Source organism: Myotis brandtii, unplaced genomic scaffold (assembly GCF_000412655.1).
Source record: "Myotis brandtii unplaced genomic scaffold, ASM41265v1 scaffold457, whole genome shotgun sequence".
Taxonomy (NCBI): domain Eukaryota; kingdom Metazoa; phylum Chordata; class Mammalia; order Chiroptera; family Vespertilionidae; genus Myotis; species Myotis brandtii.
Window position 1 is genome coordinate 82,581 of NW_005367475.1, and position 20,787 is coordinate 103,367.

General features: G+C 44.3%; 1 long non-coding RNA gene across 1 annotated transcript in view; it reads right to left on the reverse strand.

Annotated features, from left to right (window-relative positions):
- Positions 1–7,908: 7,908 nt before the first annotated feature.
- LOC106727646 overlaps positions 7,909–20,787 on the reverse strand; it is a 16,373-nt gene continuing 3,494 nt past the window's right edge. The window contains exons 2-3 of the long non-coding RNA XR_001363880.1: positions 16,239–16,241; positions 7,909–7,919 (exon numbers count right to left, since the gene is read on the reverse strand). This is a non-coding gene — a long non-coding RNA (uncharacterized LOC106727646). The remainder of the gene's footprint in view (positions 7,920–16,238; positions 16,242–20,787) is intronic.

Consider the following 20,787-nt stretch of genomic DNA (forward strand, 5'->3'; position numbering starts at 1 on the left):
ATGAAAAAAAGTGTGTATGTGTGTCCACTAAATTAAAAGTTCCCCATACTTATTGATCTCTCAACTACCTTTAGAACCCAAAGGTGAGAATCAGTTGAAAATCTTGTGCTTTCTTTTCTATTATTTTGTTTTTAATTTTTCTCTAAAATATGGTTAATTTTTTTTTTTAAATATTTTTATTGATTTTCTACAGAGAGGAAGGGAGAGATCTATTACTTTCAGGTGAACAGCATAAAGGTTAGACATTTAAATAATTTATGGAGTGATCCCCCCGCATAAGTCTAGGACCCACCTGGCCCCATACATAGTACAGTGTTATTGACTCTTTCCTCTGCTGTATTTTACATCCCTGTGACTTGTGCTTTCCTTTCCTAGTCTTCACTTTTTCTCTCTCAATAAGTGATTTATCGTTGGGTGTCATCATAGGGCTAACTTCATCTTTGGCAGTTTGGTTTGGAAAGGGGGGAAGGAGTGTAAGGTTTATAGAAAAAGCAAAACAGAATAAATTTGCTTCCCTTTACCCTTTTCCGTTCCTTTTGTGCTTCATGTACTGTCAGTGATAATTGGACACGGCCATAAAACCATTAATAAGTTGGTTTTTGAACTTTGAACTGGCTACATTTCCTCCCTGCTTCTTAATGTCAGAGGATAAGTGTTTGTAGAACTTGAATTAAGTTGTATCTAAAGGGAATTAAATTGTGTGTGTTGATTTTAAGTTCTGAGTGTGTGTGTGCTGATTGTTGAGAAATTGGTATGGGCCTTGCTGCCTGTCTTTGGAATAGCTGTGTTAATTTTCAGGGACTGTTATTAGTGAAAGAGAACTCTTGAAGCTGGGGGTAGGAGCTTCCTTCTCTCTTTGGGGAAGTGAGGTAGTGAAGAGTATTGTGCAGCCCTGGGGATGCGGGTTGGGTGGGGAGATACTGAAGAATATTTAATAACATGGAGATGTCAGTAATATCATATGCAGAGGGAAATGTAAGTTACAAAACAGTGGGTGCACTGTTTCTATAAAACAGTAGAATCCTTTTGTGGTTAAAAGTGTTTAAAATGACTAGGACTATATCCCAGGATGTTCATGGTAGTTAAATTCTTTGAGAAAAGGGATTACAAGTATTTTTATTATCTTTTTTGCTTACGTTTCTATATTTCTACCATGAACTCCCCCACTCCCCTTAAAATAAAAGTTTAAAAGTGAGGTAGAAAGAAACCTTCCAATTGCATATATTTCAAGCCTTGGGTAAAAATTGGAGCAATTGTTGAGTACAAATGTTAATAGAGTTTGTTTAGTTGAATGCATGTTTCTCAGCGGGCCTGCTTTGTGCTCTGTGGCTAAGGATGTCAAGGTCATTGCATGGCCACTCTTGCCTTTTAGGAGCTCACCATCAAGGTGGGAAGTGGAGGGACAGGTAAAGCGCTGACTATTTTTCAGAAAAAGTGGCTGCTAAAGTAGATTGGTTTTTTTTTTTTCACTTGCAGCTTGCAAAAGAGATGTTTCATTTTCTTCACTATGGACACTTAAGATTTGTATTTTCATCCTTCTCTGCTCTACAGTTGCATAAAAGTAATTTAAATCTTCAGTAGTGTTCTGAAATTTTCTTGTGTGTATGCTGAAAATTATGGCCTGTGATCAAACGTAGACCTGTTTCTCTTTTTGTTTTCTTGGTTTTTGTGTTAGAGGTCTTGCTATTGCCTGAAATAAGGATGCACCTTGCAATTGATATGTATGTTTAATGTGGTGGTGGGTTCCTTACACCCATACCATTCTCCCCTAGTTCCCCCAGCCCCCCAAAGTTAGTTTACAGTTGATTGGGATCTTAGAATTGTTGCATTTGAATTGGCCAGTATCAATTTGTATATTATAGTGGCCCATATATTGTGGTAGATCATTGATAGCTGTCATGGAGACTATAATCTTATCTGTTGTGTTCAGTTATGACGTGTCTCTTAAGTGCCCACCTGGATAATAAGGACATGTGCCAGCGCACTGATGTAATCAAGGAATCACGTTCTTTCTTTACTAGCAACAGTCTGGCCCTTTTCCGGGGCCTCATTGGTCTGAGGGTGGCTGCCAGTGACGGTCAGAGCTGTGTTCTTTTATTCTCCTTGCGGAGGAAAGAGAACGGCTTCCTTTGGCTTTCTCCTAAGATGAAGGAAATCTCATTCCCACAATCACGGAGGAAATCTTGTGTCTCTTTGGCCCACAGAGGCTTAGATCTGCTCATCCCTCAACCAGCCAGTGAGAAGGAGGAGGTAGAATTGCTTTTCTTGCCTTAATGGTCCACCCGTTGAGTTGGGGTGAAGTCCATGATGACTCTACAGTCCACCCTCTGGATAATTCATCCGCTTTCAGATCTACACACTTTCAGAAATGCCCATGGCTTTGTGAAAGCACATGCTTCCTTTCCCCAGGTGGGCAACCAAATGAATATTCATCTAAGCAGTGCAAGGATCTCTGGGTGATATGTTGTCCCTTCTCTTATACCTGAAAGGAGTTTTTTTTAAAATGGTATGGAGACTTGGTTATGTTCTCCCCCGCCCCCCCCAAAAGAAAAAATAACAATAAAATCCAACCTACAGTGGTGAAGAGGGAACAGGATACTGCAATAAGCTTCCCATTTGGAGAGGGGGTAAAAAAAGAAAACTCAGTGTGGTAGCTGGAACAACAGGAATAGCTGGGAATCCTTGCCTTGGTCAGCCAGTCTGGCAGCATCCGGCTCTGCTGGTTTGTGTTCAGTGTGAGGCTCTCCCTTGGTCCTTGTCCTCTACAGCTGCACGTGGTGGGACAGGCACTGGCAGAGTGCCTCTTGGGCTCCTGCTTGGGGCTTCAGGTGCTCTTCTGGGGGTAAACAGCCATAGGCTGGAGTTAGCTGAGCCGAGTATTTGGCAGTACTGCGCCTATCAAAACAGAATCCGGGTTTGTTTGCTTCCAGTCAATTCCATGGGCGGGTAATGGCAGCCAGTGATCTTATCTAGATGAAATCTCTGGGAATGGGAATTTCTGTCTTAACCACAGGCTCCATACCCTGCTTATCCCCATTGCTGCTGCCTTGAGGCAATTTTAAAATAGCCTGGAATGAAGAGGCACACAGTGTGGGTCTAAGAGACAACAGGGACACTTGAACCCATGCTCCCTTTGCTCTGCCTTTTCAGAATGACCAGCTTCCCCAGACTGGGATTGTGGGGCTTACAGGACCCTTACACCCCCACCCCTTTCCCCAACTCAGCCATTGCAATTTTACTTGTAGCACTTCTTTTTGTACAAAATTGGTGATGGTTAGGACTCTTGATTGCAAGCAACTATGGCTGATTTTGCCAAATTGAAGTAGAGTGGGATTTATCGAAGACGTTTTACGCAGCACAGAAGGACCTGGAAAGCTGGAGAGCCAGGCCTGGGTGGCAGACGAGGCAGGCTGGGCACCTAGAATCACAGCAGAGAACCCACAGGAATTACGTGACCAGGGCCCTCGGGACTTCCAGACACCAACCCCCTCTGACATGGTCCCCATCTGGATGCTGCAGCAGTATCAGCTCTCCTACCTGTTGGGGGCCCTCAGCCCCTCTCGGGCACAGTGACTCAATAGAAGGACTCATAGACGGAGACATTGTTGTATGCACAGTTTTGTTTTATTACAGTGAAAGGAAAACAGAGTAAGTCAGCAAAGGGAATATGAATTTGGAGACAACCAGGCTCGAGCTTCTCCCAGAGGCATCACACAATGCACTGCACTCCTAGCAGTAGTTGCGAAGACATGGATGAAATGTTGTCCATGGGGATTCTCATGAGAGACTCAGTCCTCAAGGCTTTTATTGGAGACTAGAGGCCTGGTGCATGAAATTCGTGCATGGGTGGGGTCCCTAGGACTGGCCAGTGATCAGGGCCAATTGGGGCCTTCTGGCTACTGGCCGGGGCCTTCCTTCCCTGGCTGCCAGCTGCCGGCCGGGGCCTGCCTTCATTCCGCACACGTTATAGCGAGCTATTGAACTCCCGGTCTCCCGGTCGAACTCCCGAGGGACACTTTGCATATTAGCCTTTTATATATATATAGACGAGGGGATCAGTGGACCTCTGTGCCGCCACAGCCAGGCCTTTCCTGCCAGCTCATCGGACTCTAACCCACCGTCCGCTTAGATCCCACACAGTGCATGAAGTAGTGCGCGAAGTGGCAGGCAGCCAGGGAGGAGCCTGAGCCCGGGCTGGGTGCTGTGCCCGCTCATCCTGGCCCGCTACACCTGCCGCTCCCTGCTGCCACCGCTCCCTGCCACTGCCACTAGGGTGCGCAGGGGGAGTGTCTGCTGGAGAGGCACGTGCTGGTGCTGCCGCAGCAGTGCTCGCCAGCTGTCACCCTGGCATCTGGCTCCCTCTCTCAGCTGAGCTGGGCTCCCGCTGTGGGAGCGCATTGACCACCAGGGGGCAGCTCCTGCATTGAGTGTCTTCCCCTGGTGGTCAGTGCACGTCATAGCTACTGGCCGGTTGTCTAGTCAGGTCATCCAGTTGTCCGGTCGCTTAGGTTTTTATATAGACCAGTGATGGAGAACCTTTTGAGCTGGCGTGTCAGCATTTTGAAAAACCCTAACTTAACTCTGGTGCCGTGTCACATATAGAAATTTTTTGATATATGCAACCATAGTAAAACAAAGATTTATATTTTTGATATTTATTTTATATATTTAAATGCCATTTAACAAAGAAAAATGAACCAAAAAAATGAGTTCGCGTTGTCACCTCTGACACGCGTGTCATAGGTTCGCCATCACCTATATAGATGGTCACAGAAGCACCCTCTGCCTGGCATGTTCTAAAATTCCAGACTCCTAGAAGGAAAGCAGGTGTTCAGCATAAATGAATCCGTGGTTTGCACGCAGTCTAGGCATGTGTGCCATTTAGGGGAGGGAGCTGTTTAAGTTTTCAGAAGCCAGCCAAGAGCCAGCCTTGCATGCAGGCCTTTCTAAGGATAGCAGTCCCTGGCCTGCTATGCAAATACTTGCAGATTCTTTTCTGCACTCTTCCTCTTTCAGTCCCTGGTGGGAAGGAACTTCAGATGGGCCAACCACAATCTTGTGCTCACAGCCCTTGCTGCTGGGGGAGGGGTGTGAGGGGCTTGTTTTCTCTCTGTTTAAACTTTTGGTTTCTGTGGTGGGAGGGTGGGCTCAGCCTCCTATCAAAACGCTCACTATGGGGAATCCCCAAACATAGGACGTGGTTTCTGAAGCTGGGCAGCACAGCATCTCTCTCCCCAAAAGAAAACTCCTCTAAGCATGAATCAGGCCCAACATAAATGTGGAATGAGTGGGTGTAGTGGTGAGTCTGGGTGATGTGTGTTTTGAGCATTTGCCATCCCTGCATCAGGGAGAGACTATGACATGTGTTTGCAAATTTCGTGTCCTGGTTCAAGGGGCATAGTGCACCCCAGGCCCTGTAGAGGTGCAGGTGCTCTCCAGGAACCCACAGTGTAATGGGATACAGCAGTTCAGCTGAGGTGCTGCCAGTGACTCCAGTGTTGGGGATAGAATATTTCAGGCAGGAATAGCAAACTCAAAGGCCCCGAGATAGGGACAAGATTGAGGAGCAGAGAAAACCAGCTTGGCTAGAGTGTGTTGGGTGGAGACGAGGACCAGCAGGCAGCAGGGGCAGAGGGAAAAACAGGACAAAGTGGGAGACGCTGGGGTTTTCTGAGTGCATTAGGAAGCCCTTGGAGGATTTTCAGCACAGGAGTGACAGGATCTGATGTGTGACTTGAAGTGACTCAGTGGAGAAGGGATTGTTGGGGAAGGACAAGAGCGAAAGGAGGGAGACCAGTCAAGAAACCCTAGTTGTAATTGGTTAGGAGGCGATGGGTGACAGGCTGGGATTCAAGGACGGGTGCAGTGGAGTGAATTTGGCATATATTTGGAGGAATTGCCTGGCATTTGATAGAACAGATAGGAGATGTCCCCTAAAATTTTTGGCATGAACATTTAAGTGGGTTGTCAGGGGAAGACTGTGGGAGGGACAAGATTGGGGGGAAATAAAAAAGTCTGTTAGGTTAAGAGTACTGTACCTACTAAGCATCCACGGGGTGGCAGCAGGCAGAGATCCAAGTGTCTGGAACCCAGTGGAGCTGTCAGAGCCAGAGATGGGACATTAGTGTCCTTAGCATATGATTGGCATGTGAGGCCTTGAGACTCGGGAAGATGATGAGGACTAGAGAGAGGTCAAGGGCAGGACCTTGGCCTGCCCTCCTTGGAGGATTGGCTGCTGAGGTAGGCTGTCCTCTGACCTCTAATGAATGTGGTCTCAATAAAAGTGGCAAGGGCGTGGGGCTGCTTGAACGCAGCCAGAGTTGTGGAGGGCAGATGCTAGGACAGCCATGGGCAAACTACGGCCCGCGGGCCACGTGGGGCTGCTTGGACGCAGCCAGAGTTGTGGAGGGCAGGTGCTAGGAGGACAGTAAGTGTGTGTGGGTTTGGCGGAGTGGATGCCCTTGGTGATCTGGGCGAAAGTGTGCCAGGAGAGTGGGTATGGGTGTCCTGTGGAGGAGAGGAAAGAAATGTGAGGTCTAGGGGCGACTCTTCAAAGGGGTTTTGCTGGGAAAAGAAGCAGAGAAACGTGGCTGCAGCTAAGCAAGGACATGGGTCCTGGAGGAAGTTTTTCTCAAGCTGGGAGATACCTGAGTGTGTGTGTGTGGCAGAGAGGGAGAATTGGATGCTCAGAGTGGATCTGCTCATGCAGTGAGGTTGGTGCCAGTGCCCGGTGACTAGCTCTTAGGTGATTTGAAATCATCTTTGATTGTGTTGGCCTAAGTCAGTGGTCGGCAAACTGCGGCCCCTTGAGCGTGGCTCTTCCACAAAATACCACGTGCGGGCGCGCACGTACAGTGCGATTGAAACTTCATGGCCACACTCAAGGGGCCAAAGAGCCGCATGTGGCTCGCGAGCCGCAGTTTGCCGACCACTGGCCTAAGTGATCCTCCAGTGGTCTCATGCTAAGAAGATGAGACAAAATGGACTTAATATGGCAACGGCATCCTCCGCCCAGTGAAGACCAAATAACCGCGAGTTTCTCTCTCCAAGTGACGAAGACAGGGAGAATTGAGCCGACATCAGAACATGACTGTGGTGTAGCTGTGTTGAACCCAGGAAACCAGCGGGGTGGCAGCGAGCGCCATAGGACATGGACCTAATTTTATGCTTCTATGAGTGAAATAACCAAAACATTTAAGTTGGCACAGAGAGGGTATTTGACAGAATTTTTCCCCGTTTGAGCTGAATGTCAAGCTTGAGAAGTACTGTTCTAATTAGAAGTTGGTAACCATAGCCCACTGTGTGGTACCATCTGACCTTACTTCTCTCTTTGCTCTCACTGAAACCCTTTTATAGTCTTACATTTCACAGATTCTTTTCAGCAACGTCCGTCTTTGTAGAGTGAGGCTGGTCTTAATCTGCAGAAAGAAAGACGATTCATAATTGCAGGGAGGGACAGGAATGCCTGATCATGTGCAAGTTTATGGATGGGATGGGGGTGGGTTGGCAAGTCCCACATTTCATAATGTTCCTGCTGCTCTGGGGGGAGTGGCCTCTCCGTTTGCCAGTCTTGTGGCAGATGGTCTGGTCTGGGCAGGGGCAGTTTCTTGCCATTTTAAGAATCTGTGGGGTGGAATTGCAGGGGGGTGGGGCGCAGAAACCCAGTGTAAGACCATCAAAGTAGGCTATGCCCTTTCCTCTATTTTACGGATTTGCCTCTTGGGGCTTGGAGGGGCAGGAGGTCTTTTCACTTAGAATTTTAGGAAAGGAGGAGAGTTAAGAGTAAAAGTCTGTTGGTGTAGACTAGGAAAAAGGAAGGGTCATCTATTGCATGAACAAATTAGGATTTAAAAATAATCCTTTTGACCAACTGATCTGATGAGATCGTGGAGGGACCACTCATGGGGCCTGACACTGTGCTAGGGGCTGAGACAGCCTGGCATGCGGTCCTTGCTCTGTGGACGGTCTGAACTGGTGGAGACAGGCACATAAACAACGTGACCTTTTGCGGCCAGTGAAGTGGTAGCAGTAGCTCTGCAGGGTGGCGCTATTCAGCGTGGGATGTGAAGGTGGATGTAATGGCAGGGTGTCCAGCTTCCAACAGTGACCCCTGAGCTGAGTGTTTAGATAAAAAAGTAAGCTAACAGCTAAAACTTGAGCATTTTCCATGTGCTCAGTGTCTTACAAAAACTAATTTACATAATCTCCACAACAGCCTTTGCAGCAGGCACTTTTCCCTCCATTTTTCAGGTGGGAAAAGTGAGGCACAAAGGTTAAATAATGTGCTTGGGGGTCACAGAGCTAGTAAGTAGCAGAGCCAGGACTTGAACCGAGGCAGATTGGCTCCAGACCCCATGGGTGGAAGCACCCAGTGGGTATCTCAGGGGAGTGCTTGCTGAAGGGTGGGCGGGGTAGTGAGGGGATGACCATGGCGGTCAAAGGAGGAAGCAGCTATATGAGAACAGCCTTTTCACGGAACAGGGGCTTTTTCCTCCGAGGCATTTTGAGAAACCTCTTTCAGTCTGCGCTTCTCTAATGCTCCCTGTGCAGCAGGAGAACGGATTTCAGGCAGAGGACCGGAGGAGGCCCCACAGCTGGCCAGGCATAGCTCCTAAGAGTTGGTGGTGGAGGGCAGTGGGAACAAGCAAGGGGAATAAATGCAGGGGGTATTTAGGAGGTGGATGGCATTGGATTTGGCTACTGATTGATTAGGAGAGGAAAAGGGAGGAGTCTAGAATAATCCCCCATGTTTCTTGTTTCAGAGGACTACACGGGTGGGAGAAAAACGTGTATTTATTAAATGCCAGGTGCATTGGTTCTAAACTGGTAGACACCCCCTTCCCCCCCATTTGCCAAAGCCTGGAGATATTTTTGGTTGTCACAACTGGGGAGGTGCTCTTGGCATCTAGGGGATCGGGGCCAGAGATGCTGCTGCTAAACGTCCTGCAGTGCCCAGGACAAGCCCCCATGACAAAGAACTGTGCAGCCCCCAATGCCAGTACTGACGAGGCTGAGAAATCCTGCTCCAGCGCATATCAGTTTCACATGGTTATTTAGTTTAATCCATGAACCAATCATGTGAGATTGTAGGTGCTATTTTGCATGTTTTTCAGAGGACCCATTGCTTGGCTAAAGTCACAGAGCTAGTAAGTGCCAGAGTTGGGATTTGAACCCAGGTCTTCGAATATGAAAATCCAGACGTGCCCTTTTCCATTTATTGTATTCCTCACAGTTCTGCAAAAAAGGAGTCATGCTGTACTGTGGGTTCTTTTTCTGTAGTGCTGGCTCCAGACTGGAGGAGGCAGGAAGGAGGGTGGTTATTTATAATCAGCTCTGCATAGGATCGAATTTTCCAATCCTGAAGGGCTTATTACAGCAGGGAGTTCACAGAAATGATCAACATTTAGATGTTGGCTTTTCCCCTGCAAATATAAATACGGGAACACATACCACCTTTTCCTTTAAAAATACTACTGTTAAGATAAAAGGCAAAACGTAGAATTCAAAACACTATTCCCTGTGCATATGAACTGTTTCAGGCTTCTCACAGTAATTTCATTCTGACATAACCCTTTTGGGAGGGACAAGACAAAAGGGGAATTTGGAGGACCATATAGAACTACTCTGGAGTTAGAGGCAGATGAACTATTCTATTAAAAACACCTTGATTTGCTAGACATGAGAAGCTCTTTTGAGAATCTGTTTTAGTTGGTCTAGAACAGTGGTTCTCAACCTTCCTAATGCCGCTACCCTTTAATACAGTTCCTCATGTTGTGGTGACCCCCAATTTCATTGTTACAAATTGAACATAATTAAAGCATAGTGATTAATCACAAAACAATATGTAATTATATATGTGTTTTCCGATGGTCTTAGGCGACCCCTGTGAAAGGGTCGTTCGACCCCCAAAGGGGTCGCGACCCACAGGTTGAGAACCGCTGGTCTAGATGATTAGAGGGCTTTTGCTAACTCAGGATAAAGCATGAGGTTTATAATTTGGTCAGCTATTGTCCACTTTTCATGGTTACTCTCTAGTCCCTGGGCAGATTTGGATGTATATGTAGCAGCCTTCCTGGGTGGCCCATGACATGGGAGTCGTAGGGACAGAGTTCTCACAGTTGAACCCATCATCTTATCATATTATCAGTATTTTCAAGGTGACACAATTTGAGATACAGTTTCCTGATGCTGGTCTGAATGAGGCTGCCCACTGAGGTTGAGATGGGTGCTTTTGTGGGCATGACGTCTCTGTGTTAAAAAGGCTTTGTGTTGGCCCCAAGTCTTATTTGTTTGCTGGCCACACAGGGCTTGGGCTGGTGCTTGGGCTTCTGTACTTTCCCCACCAGGTCTGTTGTCCTGAGAGGTGTGGGGACTCCTGAATCCAGGCAGGGCCTCTCTGGGGGGGACACCTGTTGGCTGCACCTTCCAATCTGATGACAGTTCTGCTAGAAAGTAGAAGTTTAGGGAGGGCACCTAGGTCAGTGGTCGGCAAACTGCGGCTCGAGAGCCACATGTGGCTCTTTGGCCCCTTGAGTGTGGCTCTTCCACAAAATACCACGTGAGGGCGCGCATGTACAGTGCGATTGAAACTTCGTGGCCCATGCGCAGAAGTCGGTTTTCTGCCTGGGCGAGTCTGTTTTGAAGAAGTACTGTTGATATTTGGCTCTGTTGACTAAGGAGTTTGCTGACCACTGACCTAGGGGATTCCCATCATGGAGTTCGGTAAGCAAACAGCAGGCCTTTCTGTTGGGAGGATTGATGCTTTCCTATGGCCCAGGTCAATACAAAATCTGAGGAAAAATGGGGAGAAAGGAGGACTTAACACTACTGTTTGCTGCTGCCATCTAATCGTAATTGGTTCCTAGCCTGGATTATGCAACACACAACACTGAGCTCAATATGACTTCTTTTCAAATTTCTTGTTTAGATTCACATGTAAAACCCGAAAGCAGTAATAGGAAATTTTGACAGAGAAATTGAAGGGGTGATGTCAATTAAAGGAACACCTCTAAATTTAGTCCAATATTGAAGAAACACCATACACTGACAAACGTTTTATTCACTGTATTAGGGCTAATATTACTCAGTGCTTAACTGATTTGGCTCAGGTTTTTTTCTTTTCTGCTCCAAGATTTCCCAGTGAGGAATACCTGACTCTAATATTGCTTGCCTTGGAAAGAACAAGTCCTCATGTGTTTTCTTTTCTGCAGTGGGGAGATAGCAGGCAACATAATACACTGTAATGTTTTTTTAAGCTTGAATAAAGTAGAGAGAGAACATCAGTGAGGACTCCACATGTTGCCTTAAATAATTTTTATTATAATGTCTCTTAAAATATATCCAAATGTGAAAGGAATAAACACGTTCATGGTGCATATATCACCTTAATTACACTATAACCAACATGCAAACTGATTGCAAATCTAATTCCCAGCATAATCTAATTCAGAATAACTGTATGATTTTAATGTTAAAACCACATTCATCATCCGAGATCAGGAAGTACTGACTGCTAGGACAGTTCTTCCTTTCCTGACCTACCATGCGCCCGGAAAAAATACTGTTTCCCTTTATTTTCATCACTCAGACTTCTGTTGTGCTCGGTACTGGAGCATGAAGACATCATTGACCTGAAGTCATGGTAGCCGGGGACACAGTAGAGCTACTGTTGCCATCTTGATCATGAATACAAGGGCTGGTGGGAGCTCCAGAATCATGGCGAGTACACAGTGATATAGGTGGCCACAGAGATAGATGATCTAGGATGTGCTTCTGTCAGTATATTAAGATCGTCATAGCTTGAGGCTTCCCGTGCCAGATGTGGTTCATGCTCTCAAGTCCTACCCAGCAGGGAGGGAATTCCTATGATGGGTGGGGGAGCCTCTTGGAAAGCTGATGTATTTTGCCTTTCAGCTGCCATTCATTACACAGCCATGATGCGCAGCATGTGGGTGGCTCTCACCTGGCCCCAGAAGTGTAGCTATGTTGAGATGGTCAGTTAGCTCTCACACATCATGTGCATTTGTTGCTATTTGATTCTGCACAGATTTTGTCCTTGCTTTTAAAGGTAGTTTGGTATGCACATTTCCCTAATAAAATAACACAATTTCGTTTCTCTTCTTTCCATTCCTTAGCAACCCCTTTTCATTGTCGTCATCTTCAGATGACCTTGCTGATTTTCAAAGTAGTAAATGTTTTTGTTATATTTTTCTCAAGGCAAACAAAAATCATTTCTTATTGGCTCTGACGTCCCTGGCAAGGTCCAGCTCAGAGTTGAGCTGGCACCTTAGCAACACTTGCTTTTTGCACTAGTTTTCCGTGTAGCTTTGGTATCTTGCCTTTAAAAAAGTTCCTTTCTCCTTTTGCTTCTCTTAGCTGGGGATGACAGTAAAATATATATATATTTTAGCAGATGTGCTGGATGTCACCCAACCTAATGAGCACTGCCTGTCACAGTGGTTTCTAGGGAAGCCTTGCATTTACTGTTAATGGGTAACCCTGGGTCAGTGAATTTCTTGGTAATTTTCCTTTCCTCTGGCAAAATTGCCTTCTTCACCAGGGTACTGTCCATATTAGCCTCATTACCTTACAACAACATCTCATTACAGTGGTCTTAACTGTATGGAACACTCATCTTAATCACCATGGTTGGTTTTGAAGCTGTTTCTAGAAGTTAAATTTATCCCCTGGGAAAGTACACTTGCCCACCATCCGGGGCGTTGGATGTGGTGGTATATGGGCTTCAGTGGCAACTCCTTCAGTGGAGAAGGTCTTAAGAAGGTGTTGAATGATGACTTACTATTGAAATAAGTGTTTAGGGTCACAAGGTGGGTGGAATGGCATGCTAGAGTTCTTAGTGTTATATTAAAAGAGAATCAGTTGCATCCTTTAATATTCACACTGTGTAGAGTTAGTATCAAGAGAGAAACTTAGTAAAATTTTATTCTGACAAAAGTAAAAGGGCAGAAATTACTGGTAGATTTTTAGACAGATATATACATATTTATTTATTTCTCTTCAGTTGCTTGTCTATTTCCTGTTACATATCATATTTTTTGGAGTCTTTTGTAAGTTCTTTTTTGAAGCCCTCATTTTCATAGAGTTATGTGGTTCTGGTTTTTACTTTTGACGTTGATTTCTGGGCACTAGGGAATTAAATAACTGTCTCAGAGAGATTTTGCTCACTGAATGCTGTAGCTTGTTTGGGGATTGGGTTTACTGTTGTGAGGTTTATAGACTTAGATCTACCCCCCTCCCAATATACCCAGAGTATATTTTAGAATTTGTCATCTTTAGATGTTTTTTAATAATCTTATCAATTTAAACATTTTAAAGCTCATTTTTTTACATTGAACTTACATGCATTTTGGCTTTTGCCAAGAAAGAACAACAGGAGAGCAAGTGAGAATTTGGCCTAACAAAATTAGCTACACAGAAGCAACTTGACATGAAGAATTATGTTGCTAGTTTATGATTTTCAAGAAATGTGTAGTCCTTGTTTAAAACAAGCCGGGATAAAAGTCCAAATTCACGTATCATACTTGCAAGGGTTTGAACGCAATTTTGAGAATGTATCTATGCATCTAATGCCTTGGTGACCTCCAGCTTTGAAGAGTGACAATAAAAGGAAGTGATATAGTATCTTAATACCACTGCTTAGCTCTCTGATACCCTTTTGCTATTCTCATTTCAGGGGTTATCAGAAATGATCCAACATGACATTTTCTGGTTAAAGGAATGGCTAGCAGGAGGTGGGGTGAACCACTGCCAGGGCCTGTGGGGCATAGCTGGCTTCCCTGGCACACCTAGCACACCTGACTAGGGGGCCTGCAAGGGTATGCCTGGCTTCCCTGGTATGCTTGGCATCCCTGGTACATCTGGCTTCCCTGGTACACCTAGCACACCTGGCTAGGGAGGCCTGTGAGGGCAAACCTGGCTTACCTGGCACACCTGTAGTTCCCATGGAATAGGGTCTCTTAGCTAAGAAATGAAAGTCTAAGCTGGGAGGTAAGGGAGTGGCTTTGTGGTGCTTTTGTGGCTGTCACATATATTGTCCTTTCTAATGTATAGTTCGTGTCTCAGTGGAGCTGTTGAGTAGTGGAAGCTGGAGAAAGACATGTCTTACCGTGTTATGCAGATTGGAGATGAGATGAGGTGGGGTGATCCAGGAAGTTGGCACTTCTCAGCCAACCTGGGAATGCAGGGATCCCAGATGGCAGCTGGTGGGGCAGCAGAAGAATGCAGGTGGTCTGGGTCAGGGTGGGAAATTGAGCTTGACGTGGGGTGGGGTGGGGCAGGGAGGGGGGACTTCTTGAAGGCAAAATGGTGCTGCACTGTTTGGTGATGGGGCTGCAGAATTCTTAAGCACAAAGAACAGAAACATCTCTGCCACCATTCTCAGTCCTCATTTATTAGTCTCAGCAGATAGAAAAATGGCTGTTATTTGCAAAGTGAGGAAAGAGAGGATATAATTCTGATAAGTGATAAAAGATAAAAGTGAGCAAATTCTCTTAATTAGGGTCTTGTGCTAGGTCTTATGTATTGCCTTAGAATCATTCTTTAAGGAGACCTACAAGGGGGAAATGCCAAAGCTCCCAGTTTTTCTATTTCTTCTTCTCTTTTCCCGTTACTTGTCGAAGAAAGGTGGAAGCTTAAGCGATGTCAGTGAGGTAGATGGCCATGGACCTGGCCTGGCCTTGAAGTGATGGGAACACACTGTCATTGTTGGACACAGAGCAGGGCCTGAGACCACTGGGTTCTTTAATTCTCCTTTTGAAAAGGACGTGGTTATCTAGGTTTCGGGTTCGATCCTCGGTTGGGGTGTGTTCAGGAGGCAAACGATATTTTTCACATCCATGTTTCTCCCTCCCTCTTGCTTTTTCTTTCTCTAAAATCAACAAACATATCCTTGGATGAGGATTAAAAAAAGAAATAAAGAAAAGGATGTCTCCCCCCTCCCCCCCCCATGGCTCCTTGTTAGAAACTTTTCTCTAGAATGGATTATTAGAAAATATGACTGTCTCCCAATGCCCTTCCTCAGCAAGTGTTAACAGCATGATGAGCACAATCGTTAAGCTTTTATTTCCATGACTTTTCAAGTAGCTGAGCGCCAGCGAGGTTAGAATTGAAATTGGAGCCATCTCACCAGGAACCAACTTTCAGATATTGAAGTCAGTGTAAATTTAGTAATGTGGGAAACTTATTACTGAAAGTACCCCAGATGCTAATCGTTTTTCTCGTTTGTAAGCTCAGTTTTAGGAGGCAGTCCTAGGGATTCCCCTGGAACAAAGTTTGGCTGCACAGAGAGTAGTGACTGTGAATTTTCCAGATCTTTCTTGTGCATGCTGTGAACGAAACAAGTTTCCCAGAACATGATAGGAAATGTTAATGTTGTAATACGGAGTTAAAATATAGGTAAAAACCCCACTAAAATTTCATGTAAAAATAAGATAAGGGCCCTAGACTCCCAGAATGGCGGAGTGAGGCCCTTTGAAGGTTTATTACATAAAAGTATTGAGAACACTGGCCACATCTATCGATATCAACTTTTTCAGAACCCTGGAAGATTGCTACAGACTTGCAACAGTCTGAGGAATATTTGTTCAAGAAGCAATGCGATCTCTATAGCAGTGAACCTGTGTGGTGTTTTAACTTGTGCTGGTCCCATCTCCCTTTGCCCCAACTCCACTGTGGCCTTGAAAGCCAACAGCCAAGCAAATATGGCAGCTGGGAAATTCAGCAGTGTAGTAGCCACTGGACAGGGCAGAACAGAATTGGAGCTTCCCAAAAGGCCCACTCCAAAGAAACATTACTATTTGACCTATCTGGCAGCTTGCTTAAAAGCTCCATTCATAAGGCTGTTTTCTTTTGACCTGACTTAGAGCTCACTTTGCATCAAGGGCTCATTTTGCAACTGAGCATTTGTTGAAAACAATCAGTTGCAATTGTTTAACCTCAGCTGCCTGAGATGGTCTTGCTAATTGGAGCCAAAATATACTAAAACAAAAACCTGGGGATGAAATATCCATCAGAGGCTTATTTTTATTGATTTTGGATTAATTTTGTACAGACTTTTCTTTTGGGTGGTGGTCATGTTGGGGTATTCGATCCCACACATTCCTGGGAATGTACAAGGCTCTGCACATGCCCAGGAAAGACCTGAGAAGGCCCTGAATTCTCACCTCTGGCTGATTTTGAGGCTTTCTGTTCACAGTGAAGACTAAGGTAGAGTTACAAACCATCTGGCAGATCATCGAAGCCATGCCCCAATACATATAAAAAGGGATTGTACACCATGACCAAATGTAATTTTCTCACGAATGAAAAACTTAGTTTACCATATAAAAATGTATTATACTATGTTAATAAAATAAAAGATAAAAGCCACACAGTCATCTCAATAGATGGAGAAAAACCATTTAACAGAGTTCAATACCCTTTCATGATAAGAACAATCAACAAACTAGGAATAGATAGGAATAAATGCTATCTATGAAAAATCTTCATCAAACATTGTACTTAATGGTGAAAAAAACTAGAAGGTGTCTGCTAAGATCATGAGCAAGACAAAGATGGCCATTCTCATCTTTCTATGCAACATTGTATTAGAGATTTCTAATCAGTACAATTAGTTAAAAAATAAAAAAAAACATTGAGATTGGAAAAGAAGAAGTAAAACTATCTCTGATAATAGATAACATGATTTTGTATATAGGAGACCATAAAGCATCTCCAAAAAGAACACAAAACAACTTGAACAAATAAGTTCAGCAAGGTTTCAGAATGGAAACACATCCCATGTTCATGGATTGGAAGATGTATTGTTAAAATCACAGTACCCCCCAATTTGACCTATATATTCAGTGCAATACCTATAAAATCTCATCTGTTTTTTTTCCTCCCTAAGATTTACTTGGAAATTCAAGGGCCTTAGAATATCTAAAGTGGTTTTGGAAAAGAAGAATATAATTGGAGGACTTACAATTTTCAGTTTATAAACTTACTGCAAAGCAACAGGATGATCATATCGATCAGTGGAATAGAATTGAGATTCCAAAAATAAACCCTTACATTTATGATCAATTGTTTTTTTTCAGTAAGGGTGCAAGGATATGAATGTATAAACAAAATGTGGTCTATCCATACTACGGAATATTATTCAGCCAATAAAAAATAAAGGTCAGATAAATTGTACAACATGGATGAACATGGAAAACACTATAGTAGGTGAAAGAAGCCAAGCACAAAAGGCCACACATTTATTTGAAATGTCCAGAATAGGCAAATTCTTAGACATACAAGGTAGCTTAGTGCTTGCCGAAGGCTGGTGACTGTGGGTATAGAGTTTCTTTTCAGGTGACAAAGTTTTTCTGGGATTATCTAATAGTGATAGAGGTACAGTTTAGTAAATATATCAAAAGTCAATGAATTATATTCCTTAAAAGGATGGATTTTATCATATGTATGAATTAAATCTCTCATATGTAGATAAGGGCAATCCAGATGCAGCTAAGGTGTTAAGGTAACAGTGCTTTAAGCTTCAGTATCTGGCTTGTACAAACATTTGTTCTTTGTGTAGACTTCTTAAATCTGCATTTCTTTTTCTTTATCCACCCTACTGCTACTGGCAGGTCTGTTTCGATATTGCTGGATCAAGGGAGCACATAGCAGTGTTCCTCCTTTCTCAGTTTAGAGGGTAGTGAGGGCCATAGGCACCCCTCCACCTAACACAGGAGCCTAAGCTTTCCTCACTGTGGGACCTAAAAATATTTCTCTCCATTCTCACTGCTTGTCATTTTGCTCTTATACTCCCAAAACCATGCTAAGGAAAAAAATTTAAGTAGCACCATGAAGAAAAAAGCCATAGAAATGATCTTGGGCAAGTTGAGGCTATCAAAACCCATCTGTTTGATGGACGATGGTGTGAGACGCCAACGTTGAGCAAGTGATTACAAAGTAAGCAAGGATAATTTGTTTTAAAGAATAAAAAAAAATCTTGTCCTCTGCTAGTGAACTTGATAGAAGGAATGGGGCTGCATGTTAAAACAAGGAGATGGAGCCCAATGACGAGGAAACAGAAGAGAGGATACTGAGACATCTAGCCAGTGTTGCCTGTAAACACTTCAATATGTAACAGATGATTGGCTCAGAGCAAGAGGATGCTGGGAAATACGAAAAGGGGAGGGGGCAGAGAGAGAGGGAGCCTTCTCCCTAGGCGAAGAGTTGGACTGACATGCAGTTATTAAGACAAAATAATAAACCTGTTTACATTTCAAATGCTTTCTATGGTGGACTCATTTTACCCCATCCTTCTCTTAGGAGGGAGTATGCCTTGCAGAGATCCAATTTGTGGTGCAGTTTTAGGACCACAGAGCAGCATAGTATCAGGGATGTCCTATACTAGAAAGCAAAAGGGAAATGTAAAAGGTATGAGATTCCAGGAGGTAGTGTTAAGAACTTTTTATTTTTACTTTTCAGAGGTAGCTGGAGATCATGTATTTTGTCACTGACTTTCCTCGGTCTAGCCGCACAGAGTAATCATTCGGTTGGCACAAAGCGCCATGGAAAATCACCATTGCTGACATCGAGAGACACACACGAGCATGCCATTTGGTAAACACAGTGCCCTCGATTACTACACAGCGTTTCCCCTGATTGCTTAAACTGTGGTTCAGTGGAAACGTTACCTGTCCATTTTTTGTGGTCAGGATTTGTTAATAAGTTGAGAAGCCCACAAATATGCGAGCTGAAGGTGTGTTTTGGGATGAAGCCAGACGGGCAGGGTGTTAGTAATTGGAGTTGTATAAACTGCAGTGTGGGGAGGCAGACTTGGTGGCTAGTGTCTCGTGAAGAACAAACCCTTAACTTTTATTCTTAATATATAATGGGACACGCTCCTTTCTAAAATTAGACACAGTAAAGGATAAAACAACTTCCGTGTCCTGTGAAAAATTCTGCCTCAGTCTTAGGACAATTAACAAGAAAACTGAAATGAAATTAGGCCAGGTGGTAGATTTCGTTTTATTTTAATGGAATCTGAGGATTGAGGGCAACAGGTGGCAAGGCCACAGAGGGAAGAGGGCCAGTGGACTTTCTTTCAATCCTGTTTGAGGTTTGGATTTGTTCTCTTGACTTTCTTGAGTTACGCTGGCTTACTGCATAATGGGTAACGTGAGAGCTGAGAGTCCGTGTCCTTCAACCAAGAGAGGAGTTGGATCCATTCTGTTTCAGTGGTTTTTCAAATCCTGCCCATCATCAGAAGTGCTCCAGTTTTCCCTCCAGTGTTTCATTATGGAAAATCTCACATCTGCAGGAGAGCTGGAAGACTGTACAGTGAGCTCCTGAGCACCCTCGCTCTAGATTCCACAATTAACATTGTACTGTTCTTGCGGCATTGCCTCTTGATCCCCTCATCCATCCATCTTATGTTTGGATGTATTTCAGAGTGTGTGATAGGCATCAGTGCACTTCAGTCCTACACACCCAATGTGCATGTCATTAAGTTCAGTTCAATATTTGCTCACGGATTGCTTCCAGGAACTCGTTTGAAGATTAAATTCCCAGGCGCCATTGTAGAGCTTCTGATTTAGAAGGGTGGAGGCCGGCCCAGGAATTGGCACTTGGCAAAGTCCCCAGGGGCTTCTGGTGGTGAACCAGGCTTGGGGTCCTCCGCTCCAGGGAGTGCTTCAGGCTCACGTCCTGGCTAAACCTCACCTGAAGCGTGATGCTGGGTTATTGCTCTTGTCCAGACCCCAGAGCTCAGATTTTAGCTTAAAATAGTGGTTCTCAACTGGGGAGGTTTTGGTTGCCGTACCCGAGGAGGAGGGGCTACTTATGGGCAGAGGCCAGGGAGGCTGCTACACACAGCAGCTCCTGCATTAAGGATTTATAAGGATCGAAATGTCTGGATTGCTGAGATTGAGAAACTTCTTTTTTGCCTAAAAAGAAATTAAATCATTAAATGGAATTTTAAGAGTTGGGTGGGACCGTTAGAGATTATAGCATAACGTATCGATATCTACCTGATCTCTGCCAAATACAGGTTTATGCTTCAGAAAGTTCCTAATTTAAAATAATCTGATTTCCAAAAGCTTGTTAAAAGGTCAGTTACCGGAAACTTTGAGTGAATTTGAAAAAAGTAGAGTTGCCTGTGTTCTTTTAACTTTCTTTTAATGTAGCTAAAGGTATTTTATAACAGAGAAAAATAGAAGACAATACTTTGGGATTGAAGTAAGTAATGTAAAGCAAAACGATTCTGTGTCCCAGTCCTGTCTGCAGGTAGACAGGGATGTGAGGAGGGGGTCAAGGGAGGCCAGGGAGGGGGAAGGAAGACTGGGGAGGGGGGGGTCTCAGTAGTCACTCCAGTGCTTTAGAGATTGTTGGGGTTGCTGTTCTTCACAAAATCTAATTTGACTCCACAATGAATGGTTTTCCTGGCTTTTGATTCTGGTCAAGGGCACGTACCTGGGTTGTACATACCCTGGCCAGGGCTCATGCAGGAGGCTACAAATTGATGTGTCTCTCTCTTTCTCTTTTCTCTTTTCCCTCTCTCTCTCTTTCTCTTTCCCCCTCTCTCCCTCCTACTCTCTCTAAAAATCAATGGAAAAAATATCTTTGGTGAGGATTAACAACAACAACAAAAAAGATGAAGTAGTTCTCCAAGGTGTTTATATAGGGGAATGAAGAGCCATTCAAATAAAAACCAAGCAAACAAAAACTAAAAATTAAATTCTGTGTGTGTGTGGTGTGTGGTGTGTGTGTGTGTGTGTGTGTGTGTGTGTGTGTGTG